Below are 17,922 nucleotides of genomic sequence, written 5' to 3' on the forward strand. Positions count from 1 at the left end.
GCTTCCTCTTGCAATACTTGCAGTAAGGTATAGAAGTGGAAGCTACATTTTTCCCACGGTTGGAGTTACCGTAGCGAAATTCTTGAGTAAGCTTTTGAGCTAGGTTCTTCCTCTAGTTTTCTTCTTGGGTACGTACCAGTTCATCTATCAAGGTATTAGCTAGTTCAACCGCTTCTTCTATGGTTTGTGGTCTAGCTCCCTTGACTACATGCCTAATTTTACTAATTAATCCCCATATGTAACGGGAGATTAACACTGGTTCAGGTGATGCTAGGGTTGGCACTATTCTAGCATATTCAAAGAATGTAGTAGTGTAACCCTTACTATCTACTCCAGTCATTCTTAAGTTTAAGAATTTATTTGCTATCTGTTCCTTTTCATTGGGAGGACATAATTTCATTTCTATCGTATCCTTAAACTCGTTCCATTCCCTACCATAAACCCTGTCACTTCCTCTAGATTGGAGGATAGTGTTCCACCATTCTAAAGCTGCATTTTAAACAGATTGGAAGCAAACATTATCTTATATTGTTCTGCGCACTTGCTTATTTTTAAGACTGCCTCAGTCTTTTCTATCTAGTGTAGAGCTGCAATGGGCCCTTCATTGCCAGAGAATTCTATTGGTTTACAGGACCAGAATTCTTTGCAAGAACAACCATAAGACATGGTTCTTCTTCTTTTTGGAATTGGCATTTGAAAAATGGGTCCATTGTGCACGCTGTGACTAGGTTCCATATGGGTTCGCTTACTTCCATTACCACTTTTATTATTATTTTCCGCGTCCCTAACATTTTGGATAATAGCTGCCATGGCATCTCTAATTCCTTGGGTTACAGTGTGTCGAATTTCATTGTTATTTATTTGATTTTCATTATTCTGGTTTTCCTGATTTACTGCGTCGGCCATCTGGATTTTAAAGAATTACCAAGTATTAATACCGTATGAAAATATCCAATGCAATAATCACACAACAAGCATGTTGATCCAAAATCGTCGAACATTGCGACTTACTCTATTTTATATTAGGCATCTATATTCATTACAAATACAACTGGAATTTAAAGTACAATACTAGTATGCATCACTAACCACAATATGGTCTATACTACAATATGTTATTATATTATATATTTATAAATTTTTTTCCAACATACACACACACACACACACACACACATATATATACATATTATTAGTGATAGGGGTTCATCCAAAACTCCAAATTACGATCGTCATATTTCCACACGATTCGTTCCCCTATTTGCCTCATCCTCTCACTTTCTTCTAAAATCTCCTCACCAAAGGTTCAGAGTTCTTGCACATTTTAACTGCTCATGGGTGGAGCGGGCGCTGGTATTGGGTCTGGGAACTGGGGCATGGGTTCTTCGTGTGGTTAAGGGTTCTCTAGAATTTCCCTAATGTATTGATCATTATCATAATAGGGGTCTAGAGGGTCCAGGTCTGGGTAAGCTGTTAGGTTTGGCATAGGTTCTTCTGGTATTGGGTAGCGTTGTTGGTAATCCCTATGGTCGTCAAACCATGGGTCATAGTCTGGGTCGGAGGGATGGGGTGCTGGTACTCTAGGTATTTCTGCTGGGTCAAAAGCTGGTGCTGGGATTTGGTTTTCTGGGTTGGCTTCGATTTCCATTGGTTATGTGGGAAACAATGGTAATGGCTGGGGTGTTATGAGTTGCTCTAGATTAGGGTCTGCAGCTGTAGTTGCTAAAATATGAAAATTTGCTAGACTCCTATTGAGCATATCCTGAGTGTGAGCATCCGTTTCTCTCTTGCTGATAAAGCTCGCTGCTGTTGTAACTTTTTCATCCTTTTCCTACGTTCATATCCTCTCTTCTTGGGAGGGAATGGCTCTTCAGATTGGGCCTTGAACATGAATATCCCGTCTTCAGTATCAACCGAATACCCTGAGAGGGTAGGCTGTGAAGAGGTGCCTTCGTTCCTAGGAGAGCTGGAAAAATGACGGTAAGCGTCTTAAGGTCCTTGGTCACTCATGCTGTAAACTAACAAATTGTCAAATAACACAAAATAATAATCTACACGTATGCACATAGTCTTATTGATTATTTCCTAACAAAATTAATGATTTAATTGTCAGCAGGACACTTCTTTGGCTGAAATTAGTGGTTGTAGCTCTGATACCACCTTCTGTCGCAACCCCAGGCCCTTATCTCCTGGGATCGGGCGGACGCGAACTCATATTTGGTGGTATCATGGTTTATCATTATTTGGCTGCGGAAATTTCATCAGGGCGGTAGTTAGGAAATATTTTATCAGAGTAAAATACCACATTTTCATATTAATAAACACATGGGTAAAACCCAAGTTTCTATTACAAACAGGTTTATAGGGATAAATCCTAATTTATTGAATTTAAAACATCGTCTTTTAGGTAACTTTTATAGCCACATTTTTCCAAGCCTTCAGTCCTCTCCAGCTGGCTTCTAATTGGCTTTCACATTTTGTTACCTGAAACGCATTTTAAAACATTTGTCAGTGGAAAATACTGGTGAGTGAATCCCAGTTTAATAAAGAAGCATTTTATCCTTTAACGGTATTGAGAGCAATTACACTGTTTATATCTAAACAATTACTCATTCAGTATTGTCAATCCTGACTGATGGGTCATTGACGTGTGCGCGACTACACATATTTTTACAATGAAATTACACACGATTTGGTTTTAAATTTATAAACGTGATTATTACTTTACAGAGCTAGAGAGAAACTGAGCCATCATATCCTCCAGCTTGGAACTAGACTAAGGGGCCTGCTGCTAGGAGCTACTCCCAGTGCCCTGATTCTGGTATGAATATGGACGCTGCTGGTAAGGTTGGTTGTACTGCTGGTACTGCTGACCCTGCTGGGGCGCTGGAGCACGCTAAGTGAACCCCAATGGGTTCTGATTACCTGTATTCGCTCGCCACCCAAAATTTGGGTGATTTCTCCAACCGGGATTATAGGTGTTGCTGTAGGGTTTGTTCTGCGGCCTCACCTGATTACCTACAAAATCTACCTCTTCGTGGCTCTCATACACGACTTCCTGAAAGCATGCACCAGGCTCATGTGACACTCCACACTGGTCACATCCCGAACCGGCTTGTGCAATCAACTGGGACTTATCGAATTTTGCTGAAAGAGCCGAGATTTGTGCAGTAATGGCCGTGTAGTCATCCACCGCGTGTGCCCCTGCGCGAGATGATGATGATGATGCTGCCCGGCCTCTATCTCCTTCCCGACGAGAGCTGGATTTCAACGCAGCTTTTTCTATGATATCATACGCTTCCGTCGGCGTCTTAGTTCCTAGATCGCCTCCTGCGTTCACGTCTAATCGCTCTTGTGTGTGGTAACTGAGCCCCTGATAGAACGTCAAAACCAGCTGTCTCTTGGAGAAGCCATTATGTGGAACATCAATCAACAGATCTATAAATCTCTCCCAGGCCGCATGCAACGACTCTCCCTCGTCCTGGCGAAAGGAAACAATCCGGTTCCGTAGCTTGTTTGTTTTCTCGGGCGGAAAATATTTCTGCATAAACTGCTCCGCCAACTGATTCCAGGTCCTGATGGACCCGGCTGGAAGTGACATAAGCCAAGCTCTAGCTTTGTCACGCAACGAGAAAGGAAACAAGCTCAATCGAATTGCATCCTCCGAAACACTTGTAATCCTAAATGTCGAACAAACAGTGAGAAATGCAGCGATATGCCTCCCGGGATCCTCATGCTCACGTCCGTCAAACTGTACTGAATTCTGCACCATGTTAATAATACTAGGTCTGATTTCAAAAGTAGGTGTATCTATAGTAGGCGGAAGGATACTCGGCTCCAGGCCTACCCTTCCGGGCGATTTGTTTCATTCAAAGGTCGGTCGTCGTCCGCTATGACGACTCTCTCCTCGTCCCCTGAGCTTTCGTCTTCAGAAATTATCACCGGCTCGTCAATTGCGTTTGCAATGCGTTGTGCAATGGCAAGTGACCTTTCGCACAGCCTCTTATTTCTTCTAAGGTTATGCGCTGGTTCGTCAGTCGGCTCAGCAATAGCGGGCGCGGGAGTTGAGGACATCAACCTGCAAATGAAAATTTGACACAATGAATATCTTATTAATATAATAATGCTGTTTTTTTTTGGCTGAAAAGAAACAGAATATCATTTTAAATGGGCTGAAATATTTATAAAAATCCGAAAATGGGCCCGAAATTTTATAAAAATTAAAGCAATGAAAATAATCGAATCGGCTAGTGTAAAAACGATTTTTAAGAGCCGAAAATTCAACGAATAAATGAATAAATAAATCCGGATTAGAACAAATAAATTGAACAAAAATTCACAAATGTAAAAAGGATTAACGAAAACGAATAAATTGAATTCAAAGCAAGAAATATTAACAAATCAATCAACAAATAAATAATCACGAAAATATACACAAATATTAACAAATATATACACCGATAACACAATGACTCGAGTCGTTCCTAAAACTCGCCACCTCCCCGGCAACGGCGCCAAAAACTTGACGTGTGCGCGACTACACATATTGTTACAATGAAATTACACACGATTTGGTTTTAAATTTATAAAAGTGATTATTACTTTTACATCAAAACACACACGAAAGAGGCACGTGTACCCCGTCATATATGTAATAAAGTATCGGTAAGAACCAAGTATCGATCCACGGAAATGGGCGGAGAAATAATACTAGACCTTTGTCACTAAACTACCGGTAAAAACATAAGTTGTTTGATTTTAATAAACTAAGGTAAGCATAAATAAATACTTATAAAACATAGTGGATTTCAAATACTAAAATAGATAAATAGCCTTGCTTAATACACAACCAAAGCATGTCAACTAAGTCGGTTTTGGCACTGGAAGCATTCGGTCAATTTTCCAATGTAAGACAATTAGTATCCCTTTCAGGAATCCTAACATGACAATCATTCGGAAAGCTAAAACGATAAACACACTTTAACCACCTAAAATTGTTCTTTAACGTGCAATTGATAAATGTCTATGAAAATCTCCTAAAAATAAGTTAGTCATCCGTTAGGAGTTTTCTAACCTCAGTTAAACAAGGAAAGCTACAACGATAAACACAATGCAACCACCGAGACAAGCATAAACTAGATTAAATCACAACTGAGTTCGTTTTACAAATCTTGCACATAAATTCACCAAGATAGCAATTTTGGCCGAAACTACTAACTAAGATAACAAATTGTGACACTCTAGGTTTTCCCGAACAAATACCTTGTAATAGCCTTATGCGTATATACGTTATTAAATGAAAAGTTGCGTGGTGCTATGTGACCTTTGTTCTAAGTGTGTCTATACGTGTTTGCTATATGTGGTTACTTGTACCCCAACTTGACCTATATTTGGTAACCATGCTAGGACGTGGTGACCAACGTGTTTGACCAAGTAAAATATCTACCGAGCAACCCAAGGTGAGTTCACAACCTAAAGCATGCGTTCCCGGTGGTTTGGGAAACGGGACTACAAACAACACTATCCCCCCTATGAGGGATACAACTTACTTTTCTTCCCTTGTTATTGGGAACCTTTGGTTAATTACTGTTTATACGGATTGCAACTAACGGCACTAAACGAAACTCTATCACTCAAGTCCCTACTACATAATACCGATTAGTCGCCGGGGCCAGGCGAACGGGTTATTAGTTGATAGCGCTATTTAGGTTTTACCAACCTCACACCGTGCCATGGTTTGGGATCGGTCGTGAACTAATGTACTCAGGCATCCGTCAATGATGATAGAACATTGACATCAGGGCATCCTGCGGAAACGCAAACGGTTACCTAGTGTTCGGTATTGGAAAAACAGTTTAGTCGCTAACTTTTGGGGTAGCTCCCCTTGGCATGTATAAACGAGTAAATTAACTGGTGAAACAAGTTTTTGGTAATTAAAACTGGACAACTAGTGAACTCACTTAGCATTATTGTTGACACCTTACTGCATGCTTTGCAGGTAACCAGTGACTGAGGAGCCGCTGCTTGGGAATGTGTAGTGTTCGTCAAAACCCGTGTGTTGGGTTTTACTTATCTTGAACCATGAACTATCTTTTAAAACTTTTTGGTCTATGCTTTCGCTGTTTTGTTTAAACTTATTGTTGAACTTAAACTACGATGTTGCTAACTACTTTAGATAGCAATTACTTTACTGTTAACCAATGCTTAGTATAATTGGTGGCTGGATCCTGGTCAGTTACGCCCTCAAGCGGATGTTACTCCGCAGGTGGAATTTGGGGGTGTGACAGATTGGTATCAGAGCCATTGGTTATAGTGAACTTGGTTTTAAAAAGGGAAAAATCTTTTTGAGAAAAACCAGACTATAACCCGTGACTCGTGACGACACTACACTCCAAGTGCAAGGCTCGACTTATCTGACCTCATAGCTCGGACCCATGTTTACTTGCTTGTTTGCCTTATGCTTTCTGCTCTACTATGCGTACTAGTCTGCCTAATTAGATAGATTCGCCTCCCCTCTTCTATCTCATTCTCGCTATGTTACGACACCACACTCATACTATGTTTTCTGGTTATGAAGACAATGAGTGGACGCGGACGAGGAAACGTCAACATGACTCAGGCTCAGTTCACTAACCTGATCAACACGGTGGCTGCAGCTTTCGCAGCTCACCCAGGAGGTAAGCTTGTTGTTTTAGGATGTTTGGATCCTACCGCCACATCGTCTTTCCACCTCTAAACCCATTCGTATCACTCTCACAACAGGTCAGCATGCGCCTGTGCAACCACGTGTCTGTACTTTTAAGACCTTCATGGATTGCAAGCCTCTTCCATTCAGTGGCACTGAGGGTGCCATAGGTCTTCTGCACTGGATCGAGAAGGTCGAAGCTGTCTTTGCTGTCTGCGAGTGTCCCCCTGCTAATTGGGTGAAGTTTGCTACTGGTACTCTTGAGGGAAGCGCACTTTCGTGGTGGAAGGCGCAAATTCAAATGCTTGGTTTGGAGACTGCTAACGCTACTGCATGGGAAGATTTCAAGGATATGATCAAGGAAGAGTACTGTCACAGGGATGACATCCACAAACTCGAGGACGAGTACTATGAACTCAAGATGGTTGGGTCAGAGATTGAGACCTACACCAAGCTGTCCAACGACTATGCTGCTCTTTGCCCAAACATGTCCCGACCCATGTATCGAAGGATCGAATTGTACATCAAAGGCTTAGCCCCAGAAATCAGGAGCCATGTGACCTCGGCCAACCTCACTACCATACAGCCTGTGGTCCGTCTTGCCCACAAACTCACTAACCAGGCTGTGGAAGAGGGCAGGTTGCCCAAAAGGATCAGTGCTGCGGAAGGAACTTCCAGTGATGGCAAACGAAAGTGGGATGGAAATCAGGGCAAAGATGCTAACTCTACTCAGGCCCCAGCTCAGCAAAGGAAAACTGACAACAACAAAGGCACTCAGCAACAGGGTGGCTACCGGGGAAGCTACCCTAAGTGCAACAAGTGTAACAGGCACCACAATGGGGCATGTAACAAGGGTCAGTGTCAGCGATGCCACAAGATGGGGCACGAAGCCAAGGATTGTAGAAGTCAGTTCCCAGCAAGGCAGAATCAGCAACAACCTCAACAGCAACAGCAGCAGGGAAACAACCGAGCATGTTTTAAATGCGGGGCAACAGGGCACATGCGAAAGGATTGCCCTGAACTGAATCAGAATCGCAACAACAACCAGGGAGCTGGGAACAATGAGCAAAACAACAATGCTGGGAATGGTGCAAGGGGAAGAGCTTTCGTGATTGGAGCTGGAGAAGCAAGGAACGACCCCAACGTCGTGGCGGGTAAGTTCCTACTTGATGATCGTTATGTTTCTGTGTTATTTGATTCCGGTGCCGTTGCCAGTTATGTATCCCTTCGCATTAGTAAGAAACTTAAGCACCCGCCTGCATTATTAAGTTCTAAGCATATCGTCGAGATAGCCAATGGTAAGAACATCGAGGCCACGCACGTGATCCACGACTGCACACTAGAATTGTCTGGTCACACGTTTAGTATCGATCTTTTCCCCGTCAAACTTGGAAGCTTCGACGTCGTCATCGGTATGGATTGGTTATCCAAACATCGCGCTGAGATCCTCTGTCAAGAGAAAGCGGTTCGTATTCCTCGCCGTTCTGGCCAGCCCCTCATCGTTCAAGGCAACAAAGGTGGAGAAGTCACAGGCATTATCTCGCTCCTGAAAGCCCAGAAGTGTTTACAGAAAGGGGCACACCGCTATCCTAGCACTCGTCACCGACACCCACGAAAAGGAAAAGAGGATTGAAGATTTCCCTGTAGTACGTGACTATCCCGAGGTATTTCCTGAGGAACTACCTGGACTCCCTCCCCACCGACAGGTCGAATTCCAAATCGAGCTAGCTCCCGGAGCAGCACCCATAGCTCGTGCACCTTACCGTCTAGCCCCTGCAGAACTGAAGGAACTCTCGACGCAACTACAAGAACTATTGGATAAAGGATTTATCCGTCCTAGTTCATCACCCTGGGGAGCCCCAGTACTCTTTGTCAAGAAGAAGGATGGCACATTCCGAATGTGCATCGACTATCGTGAGTTGAACAAGGTCACCATCAAGAATCGTTACCCTCTTCCGCGCATCGGCGACCTATTCGATCAGTTGCAAGGATCGAGCTACTATTCTAAGATTGACCTGCGATCAGGCTATCATCAGCTGAGAGTTCGTAATGAAGACATCTCTAAGACTGCATTCAGAACTCGTTATGGCCATTACGAGTTCCTCGTTATGCCTTTTGGAATGACTAACGCACCTGCGGTTTTCATGGATCTCATGAACCGGGTGTGCAAGCCTTACCTCGACAAATTCGTGATTGTGTTTATCGACGACATTCTGATCTACTCGAAAAGTCAAGAAGAGCATGAACGACACCTACGCCTTATCCTCGAACTCTTACGCAATGAGCAATTGTACGCCAAATTCTCGAAGTGTGACTTTTGGCTTCGAGAGGTCCATTTCCTTGGGCATGTGGTCAACAAGGACGGCATTCACGTCGACCCCGCTAAGATCGACTCGATAAAGAATTGGCCTACGCCCAAGACCCCAACCGAAGTTCGCCAATTCTTGGGATTGGCAGGATACTACCGCAGATTCATCAAGGGATTCTCAAAGATTGCACAACCCCTCACGACTCTTACTCAGAAAGGCATTGTTTACAAGTGGAATGAAGCTCAGGAGTCGGCCTTTCAAAGGCTAAAGGATAACCTCTGTAGCGCTCCTATTCTCTCGTTGCCTGAAGGCACTGACGACTTTGTGGTTTACTGCGATGCGTCTATCCATGGGCTCGGTTGCGTGTTAATGCAACGCGAGAAAGTTATTGCCTACGCCTCTCGACAACTCAAGACGCATGAAAGAAACTACACTACGCATGATTTGGAACTGGGAGCAGTGATCTTTGCTCTTAAGATATGGAGACATTACCTGTACGGTACCAAGTGCACTATTTACACCGATCACAGGAGTCTCGAGCATATCTTTAGGCAAAAGGAATTGAACATGCGACAGCGCCGCTGGGTCGAACTTTTAAATGACTACGAATGCGCCATCAAGTACCATCCGGGCAAGGCCAATGTCGTGGCAGACGCCCTCAGCCGAAAGGACACTATACCAAAGCGCGTGCGAGCATTGCAACTTACCATCCAGTCTAACCTCCCTACCCAGATCCGACATGCTCAAGTCGAAGCATTGAAGCCGGAAAACATCAGGGCCGAGTCCCTACGAGGATCGAGACAGCGACTAGAATAGAAAGAAGATGGCGCTTACTATGTAACAGGGCGCATTTGGGTTCCACTCTTTGGAGGTTTACGTGAACTCGTGATGGACGAAGCCCACAAGTCCCGCTACTCAGTACATCCTGGTTCGGACAAGATGTACCACGACTTGAAGACTACATATTGGTGGCCTGGCATGAAGGCCCACATATCAACATACGTCAGCAAATGTTTGACTTGCGCGAGAGTCAAGACAGAGTACCAGAAGCCAGCAGGCTTACTCCAACAACCAGAAATCCCGAAATGGAAATGGGAGCAAATTTCCATGGATTTTGTTACAGGGCTACCTAGGTCTCAACGCGGGAATGACACCATTTGGGTAATAGTAGATCGATTGACCAAGTCCGCGCACTTTTTGGCTATTAAAGAAACAGACAAGTTTTCTACCTTGGCGGAGATTTACCTAAAGGAAGTAGTTTCGCGGCACGGGGTGCCAACCTCAATTATTTCCGACCGAGACGCTCGTTTTACTTCGGAATTGTGGCAAGCTATGCACAAATCCTTTGGCTCACGTTTGGACATGAGCACCGCTTATCACCCGCAAACGGATGGACAGTCCGAACGCACCATCCAAACCCTAGAAGACATGCTGAGAGCGTGTGTGATCGATTTTGGCAAGAATTGGGAGAAGCATCTACCGCTAGTAGAGTTCTCCTACAACAACAACTACCACACTAGTATTCAGGCAACACCTTTTGAGGCACTGTACGGTCGTAAATGCCGGTCACCTCTCTGCTGGGCGGAAGTCGGTGATAGTCAAATCACGGGCCCAGAGATGGTGGTAGATACAACGGAAAAGATTGCCCAGATCAGACAACGCATGGCGGCAGCTCGTGACCGTCAGAAGAGTTACGCTGATAAGCGTAGGAAACCATTGGAATTCCAGGTCGGTGACCGGGTTCTACTTAAAGTCTCACCCTGGAAGGGTGTGGTTCGCTTTGGTAAACGGGGCAAGCTTAATCCGCGATATATCGGACCATTCGAAATTACCGAGAAAGTTGGTAAGGTTGCTTATAGATTGAACCTGCCTGAAGAGCTGAGTGCGGTACACAACGTATTTCACGTATCCAATCTGAAGAAGTGTCTATCAGATGAAACGCTCGTAATTCCTTTCGAGGAACTAACTATTGATGAACAGCTACACTTTACCGAGGAACCGATTGAGATCACGGATCGAGAGATCAAAATCCTCAAACGTAGCCAGATACCTCTTGTACGAGTCCGTTGGAACTCGCGACGTGGCCCAGAGTTTACCTGGGAGCGGGAAGACCAGATGAAGCGCAAGTATCCCCAGTTGTTCCCAAACGAAAACCCCAGCACTGAAGCTACAGCCGAATTTCGGGACGAAATTCCAAACTAACGGGGGGATGATGTGACACCCCGTTGAAACGTTCTCACTTACACTAGCTTGACAGTGACTGCCTTAACTTTCGGGACGAAAGTTCCTAAAACTTGGGGATAATGTGACACTCTAGGTTTTCCCGAACAAATACCTTGTAATAGCCTTATGCGTATATACGTTATTAAATGAAAAGTTGCGTGGTGCTATGTGACCTTTGTTCTAAGTGTGTCTATACGTGTTTGCTATATGTGGTTACTTGTACCCCAACTTGACCTATATTTGGTAACCATGCTAGGACGTGGTGACCAACGTGTTTGACCAAGTAAAATATCTACCGAGCAACCCAAGGTGAGTTCACAACCTAAAGCATGCGTTCCCGGTGGTTTGGGAAACGGGACTACAAACAACACTATCCCCCCTATGAGGGATACAACTTACTTTTCTTCCCTTGTTATTGGGAACCTTTGGTTAATTACTGTTTATACGGATTGCAACTAACGGCACTAAACGAAACTCTATCACTCAAGTCCCTACTACATAATACCGATTAGTCGCCGGGGCCAGGCGAACGGGTTATTAGTTGATAGCGCTATTTAGGTTTTACCAACCTCACAACGTGCCATGGTTTGGGATCGGTCGTGAACTAATGTACTCAGGCATCCGTCAATGATGATAGAACATTGACATCGGGGCATCCTGCGGAAACGCAAACGGTTACCTAGTGTTTGGTATTGGAAAAACAGTTTAGTCGCTAACTTTTGGGGTAGCTCCCCTTGGCATGTATAAACGAGTAAATTAACTGGTGAAACAAGTTTTTGGTAATTAAAACTGGACAACTAGTGAACTCACTCAGCATTATTGTTGACACCTTACTGCATGCTTTGCAGGTAACCAGTGACTGAGGAGCCGCTGCTTGGGAATGTGTAGTGTTCGTCAAAACCCGTGTGTTGGGTTTTACTTATCTTAAACCATGAACTATCTTTTAAAACTTTTTGGTCTATGCTTCCGCTGTTTTGTTTAAACTTATTGTCGAACTTAAACTACGATGTTGCTAACTACTTTAGATAGCAATTACTTTACTGTTAACCAATGCTTAGTATAATTGGTGGCTGGATCCTGGTCAGTCACGCCCTCAAGCGGATGTTACTCCGCAGGTGGAATTTGGGGGTGTGACACAAATCATGGCAAGAATTCATAACAACACCATCTAACCCGTTAGGGTCCTTCCGTGAGGGCAAGCTTTCTTGATTAACAATAATTACATTTTATTAAACCACTAACCATTTCTAGTATCATGGTGCCCACATTTTAACCAATTAAACTAGTTAACCAAAAAGTTTACTAATACATGATTAATTAAGCTTCATTTTTCAACTATCTTAACTAACCAAGTACCAATCATCCAACACAATTACTTATAATCAAGAAATCAATATCAATAACAAGGTTGCAAACTAATCATCCAAGATAATCATAGAAAATACTTCCAAATGTCATTACAAACAAATATTAACATACAAATAGCTAAAATCAAGCAAGGGATTGTTGTGTTTTTGCCCAAAGGCTACAATAATACATAATAATCAATCTTAATGCTTGAAACATAACAAAATTATGGAAAGACTTAAGAATTCAAATCATAAACAAGCATAAGAATGAGAATCCGGATAGAAATGGAGCTTATCGGGAAAATGTGGCTTGAATCCGGGCGAAAGCTGATGCCTCCGGAGCCTGAAAATCGCCTGTGAAGCTCTCCAAAATTCCAGAGTACCGAACAGAATGCTTCTGTTCATTTTTTATATATTTTCGATGTCGCACGGTCGTGCACCGATCGCATGACCGTTCGCTTTTTGCATTATTGGAGTTACTGTTCATGACATCAGCAGAGTTGACTTCTTTGGTCTTGCACGACCGTTCCTCATATTGCACGATCGTGCGTTTCCAGGATCATGTTGCACGGACTGCAACGCTGGTCGTTCATCACCGAGAATTTGCTGAACATCGGATCCGCACGGGGTGCAATGTATGGCACGACCGTGCGTCACCGGGATTGTCTTACAAGCCGTGTTGCACTGGTCGTTCATCACCGGCTGGTCTTGATTTGTCGGAGATGCACGGTCGTTCCTCAGACCGCACGATCGTTCCACTTGCCCAGGTCAGTTTTCTAACAGAATGTTCGCAGCTTTGTCGTTTTGTCCGGAAAGTCCTCATATTCACTATCATCTTGTCTGGTATGCTGTTGTAGGCCTGTAAACAAAAGTATACATAATTAAGTATCCGAATGACGATTTTACGGCCGAAAACGCATAAAACGGGGATAAAATGGGGGACTAAAATATGTGTAAATTTGCGAATATCAAATCTCCCCACACTTCAAGCATGATAAACTAAAATGCAATAAAAGATAGAATCAAACAAGAACGATAATTTACACACTATTTTATTGAAAACAAATATAAACGGTTAGCCGGTTTTTCGAAAGACAACATCAAAAGACTCAAACCCAACAAGCATATGCAAATATATAGCGACAACCAAAAAGCCGTGACTTCACATTTAATTGACTCAACATGTTAATCTTCACACAACTCACAATGTTCACACACACACTCAGTTTTATTTATGAACCATACATAAAATGTGTACGTGCAAACACTCAATGCCTCGTCAATGAAATGTGTAATATCATAAGCTTGTCCTAAGATCTCGTCTCCACCAACTAACGTGCGAAAAAGTGTAAATCAAGAGGTCTTTACGGGTTGTAACGTTAGGCTTGGGCGAAGGGTATGGAAATGGAAATTTAAAGTGGCGAAATGGTTAAAACTCGGTAGTAGCGTTTAACTAGCAACAAACAATACAACTATACATACAAATGCCTTAAAAATGCGGCTATTGCGCAATCGAGCTCGTCAACGAAATTTTAAGATTTAAGCATTCAAAATTGCTCGATTTTTGTCAACTTCACCCTATTTTAGGGTGTTTTATTTTCTGTTTTTTTTTTTTACAATTAAACTAACGGATTTATACATTGGATAGTAAACTATAACAAGCGCTAGTTAAACGATTATTTTAGCCGAGTTTCAACACTAAAAAGGTTTAAAATATAAAAAAGGCTAAATATAGCTAAGTGGGCGATAATATTGGGTAGACAAAGGTAAACGGGAAGGCTCGACATGGTTAATCCTAAAGGGTAACATAAGGTTTACGGGAAACATAACACAAAGAACAAGGCTAACACAAAGTGGTAATCTAGGTGCCTCTATCATTTCTACACAATTCCGCAAGTTCCTGGTCTTAACAAGCATTCTAGTGACAAGTTCTAAATTATACATGACATCCGGCTCACTCCTATATCTGAAATGAACAAGTATACAACAATATCAAGGCTCAAATATGCTCACGTAATGGAAGGAATGGGTAAAAGTGTGAAAACTATCATGCAAGTATTTCTTTGTTTGTCACGCTTTCTGGTTTCCTTTTTCAAAATATATTTTTCTTGTTGAGTTTTTATCAAGTCCGAAGCTTTCTAAAACACAACCAACCGGTTTATTTACTAAAATATATACAGAAAACGGATTTTTTTTTATATAGGACAAACAAAGTTAACCCCCCCCCCCACACTTGAACTTCGCATTGTCCCCAATGCGAAACCGAAATATAGAGAAAAAGGATAATAGTACTCCCCTCAAGATGATATCTGATGAAACGAGACTTCCAAAGCTGTGTCTGTCATATGCTCCGGTCCAAGATATGTCGGATCTGCAAGTATGTCACATGTACACCAAAACAGAGCAGTAACAGAATAAACATGAAAACCATAATATACATAAATAGAAATACTAGAAATCCCAACAAAGACAAGACATAAAGTAAAGTGTCTGAAAATAAAATACAATCCGAGGGTGTTTGAAATACTACGCAAAATGAACACCCGAAATATAAAGTACTGAAATAATAAAAACCATCAACAAACAACACCACCATCTCCTACTCGTCATCACCATCATCATCTCTTGTGAAGGACAGGCCTGCATCACCATAACCAGGTGGGTTCCACGGTGGGAGCTGTGGAGGGTGCTGAAAGTAGTCGGGATATGCATGATGCTTCTCCTTGAATAAGTATGGAAATCCAGCACTCACCCCCTGGTACAAGCTCTCCTGGTTATGCCTAAGCTGATCCTGAGTGGCCCTGAGCTGATCCTGACTAGCCCTGATCTGGTCGATATAAGTCCCGTGCTGCTCCTGCGTAACTCGCATCTGTTGGAACTGCTGATAAAACTCTGGCCACTCCTGATGCTGGTGGTAATCATGGTGCTGCGGTGAATGCGGTGGCTGGTGTGGTGGTGTCTGTGGCTGGTGCTGCCCGTGCTGCTGAACTACATGTTGTTCCTCCATTTCTACATCCCCATCCTCTGCTGGGAGTGGGGCCAACGGGTCCCAGACCTCGTTGTTGAGCCCCCTCAACCTATCCCCGTGATCCGTCTCAGCAATTACCCCCATCGCCTTCAATGACCGAATATCAACATAAACACCATCGGTCACATGAGTGAGACTCTCAAGCACCTCATCAGTCATCAAGTCTAGGTTGTAAGCAATCTGGTCACATATTGACCGCCATGAATCTGACTGTTGGGTGTTGTACCTGAGCACTTCACAAAGTATTCAGCCATCCTTGCGGCTAGGTTGATGTGTACTCCATCAACCAGCGCGTACAGAAAAATCAAACCCGGTGTTGGACAGTTCCCTAAACTGTCCATGCGGCCGCAAATGGTGTGGCTAAACACATGATGAATCACTCGAACCAAGGGGTCTTTTAACCGTGAATCCTTATACATTATCGGGTCGTAAGGGTCACCAATAGCATTTTCAGCCCAGAATGCGGCCCATGCTTCATCACTCGGGAAGGTAAACTGCTCCGTGAAGAACTCGGAGTCCATGTCTGCAGTTGTGTAGATACCAAGTCTCCTACCCAATTGACCTACTGACCAACTGTGCCAACGCCCACCCAACCTAAAAGTTATTCGCTCCTTGTAGCGGAATTTTGGCCTTCTATGAGCAATTGGTTTTTCGTAGGCATATGTGGAGAAAAACTCTATCGTTAGCTCAAGATAGATGGGTCGGTCGATAGCTACTAAGCGCACAAGTGGGATACTGATCATGTTTTCAAGTCTATCAAACTGATTCAGATCCTTCATAACGTCCCAATCCAACCTCTGGGGGACGCCAAATTGCCCTCGCCTTCTCCATAAGGCGTCCCGTCTTTGGATACAAAGGGCTTCTCGTTCATCATTGGGGTTAAACTGAAGGAAGGGATGATCCATCTGCATGAGGAATATAGTTAGAATAGAGGGAACAGGAAAATTTTCACTCAAAACAGCAGAACACATAATTATGAAGCTTCTGTCAAACTGATCTGGGAAAATGGCACAGGCGTGCGGCCTGTCGCACGGCCGTGCGTCACCGAGATCGAGCAGCAGTGGGCGGTAAATGTCGTAAACGCACGGCGTGCGGTCAGTCGCAAAACTGTGCGTCACCGAGGCAACAGCAAAACATCGCGAACACCCGGAATCGCACGGACCGTGCCAAGGAGAAACGACCGTGCGACCCCGATTCTGCAGAATTCGAACCCCTGAACTATGAACAGCCTGATTTTTGCAAAATTTCAACAAGTTTTGGGCCAACAGGGGTCGGAAGGTCAACCGGGTGTTCACGAGATACAAGATTCTTAGAAGGGCTAGGGTTTCGATTTGTTTATGAAGAGAACCCTAGAGAATCCTTGAAGAATCAAACTAATCTAGCCTAGAATACGAATGGAACATAAAATCGGAGAGGAATAACACACCGTGCGAAAGATTTGTGAAACCGTGCGAAGAAACCGTGCGATTTGAGGCAAAAACGCTCTGGAACGGCTGCTGGGATTTAGGGTTCACGAAAATGAAAGTGGGGCTACAGATGAAGGTATTTAGACCGGACAAATGACCAAACTGCCCTTAGCCTCACGCACGGGCGTGCGACAAATCGCACAGTCGTGTGACGCCAACATCTTGCTGACCCTGAACGCTGTTCTCGGAGATGCACCTAGGGTGCGACTCATCGTTCCGGCCAGCCCGCAAACGCACGGTCGTGCGATGCATGGCACGGCCGTGCAACAGCTGCATATGTGTCTGTTTAGTGCAGAATGCTGTTTCAGCAGCCGATTTCGCCGTTTTTCACCATTTTTACCATCCGCAACATGTTTAACAGTATCCCAATATATAACAATCGCCCGGCATGTATAAAAACTGTACAAACAAACGGAAACTTCCAAACACTCTTAAATTATGCTAAAACTAGAAAAACACAAAAAGGACGATTATACCCCTAAAGCGCTTTTGACGCTCTTGCTACATTTTTGATCCGCGAGTCAGTAGCGTAGCCTCTCTCCTCCCCACACTTATGAAGTGTGCGGGGCTTGGAGCTCGATGACCTCCATCGCCGACTCTATCGGCCCGGCAACGTACAACTTCAAGCGATACCCATTTACCTTGAAAATAACGCCGTCCGCGTTCTCTATTGCAACACTCCCATACGGAAATACCTCTTTAACTGTGTATGGTCCTGTCCAACGTGAATGAAGCTTCCCGGGAAATAAGCGCAACCGCGAGTTGTAAAGAAGAACAAGGTCGCCCGCTTGGAATTCTTTGTGGTCCTTCAAGCGTTTATCGTGCAATCTCTTCGTGCGCTCCTTGTACAACACGGAGCTTT

The sequence above is a fragment of the Helianthus annuus genome, chromosome 8 (genome assembly GCF_002127325.2).
Source record: "Helianthus annuus cultivar XRQ/B chromosome 8, HanXRQr2.0-SUNRISE, whole genome shotgun sequence".
NCBI lineage: Eukaryota > Viridiplantae > Streptophyta > Magnoliopsida > Asterales > Asteraceae > Helianthus > Helianthus annuus.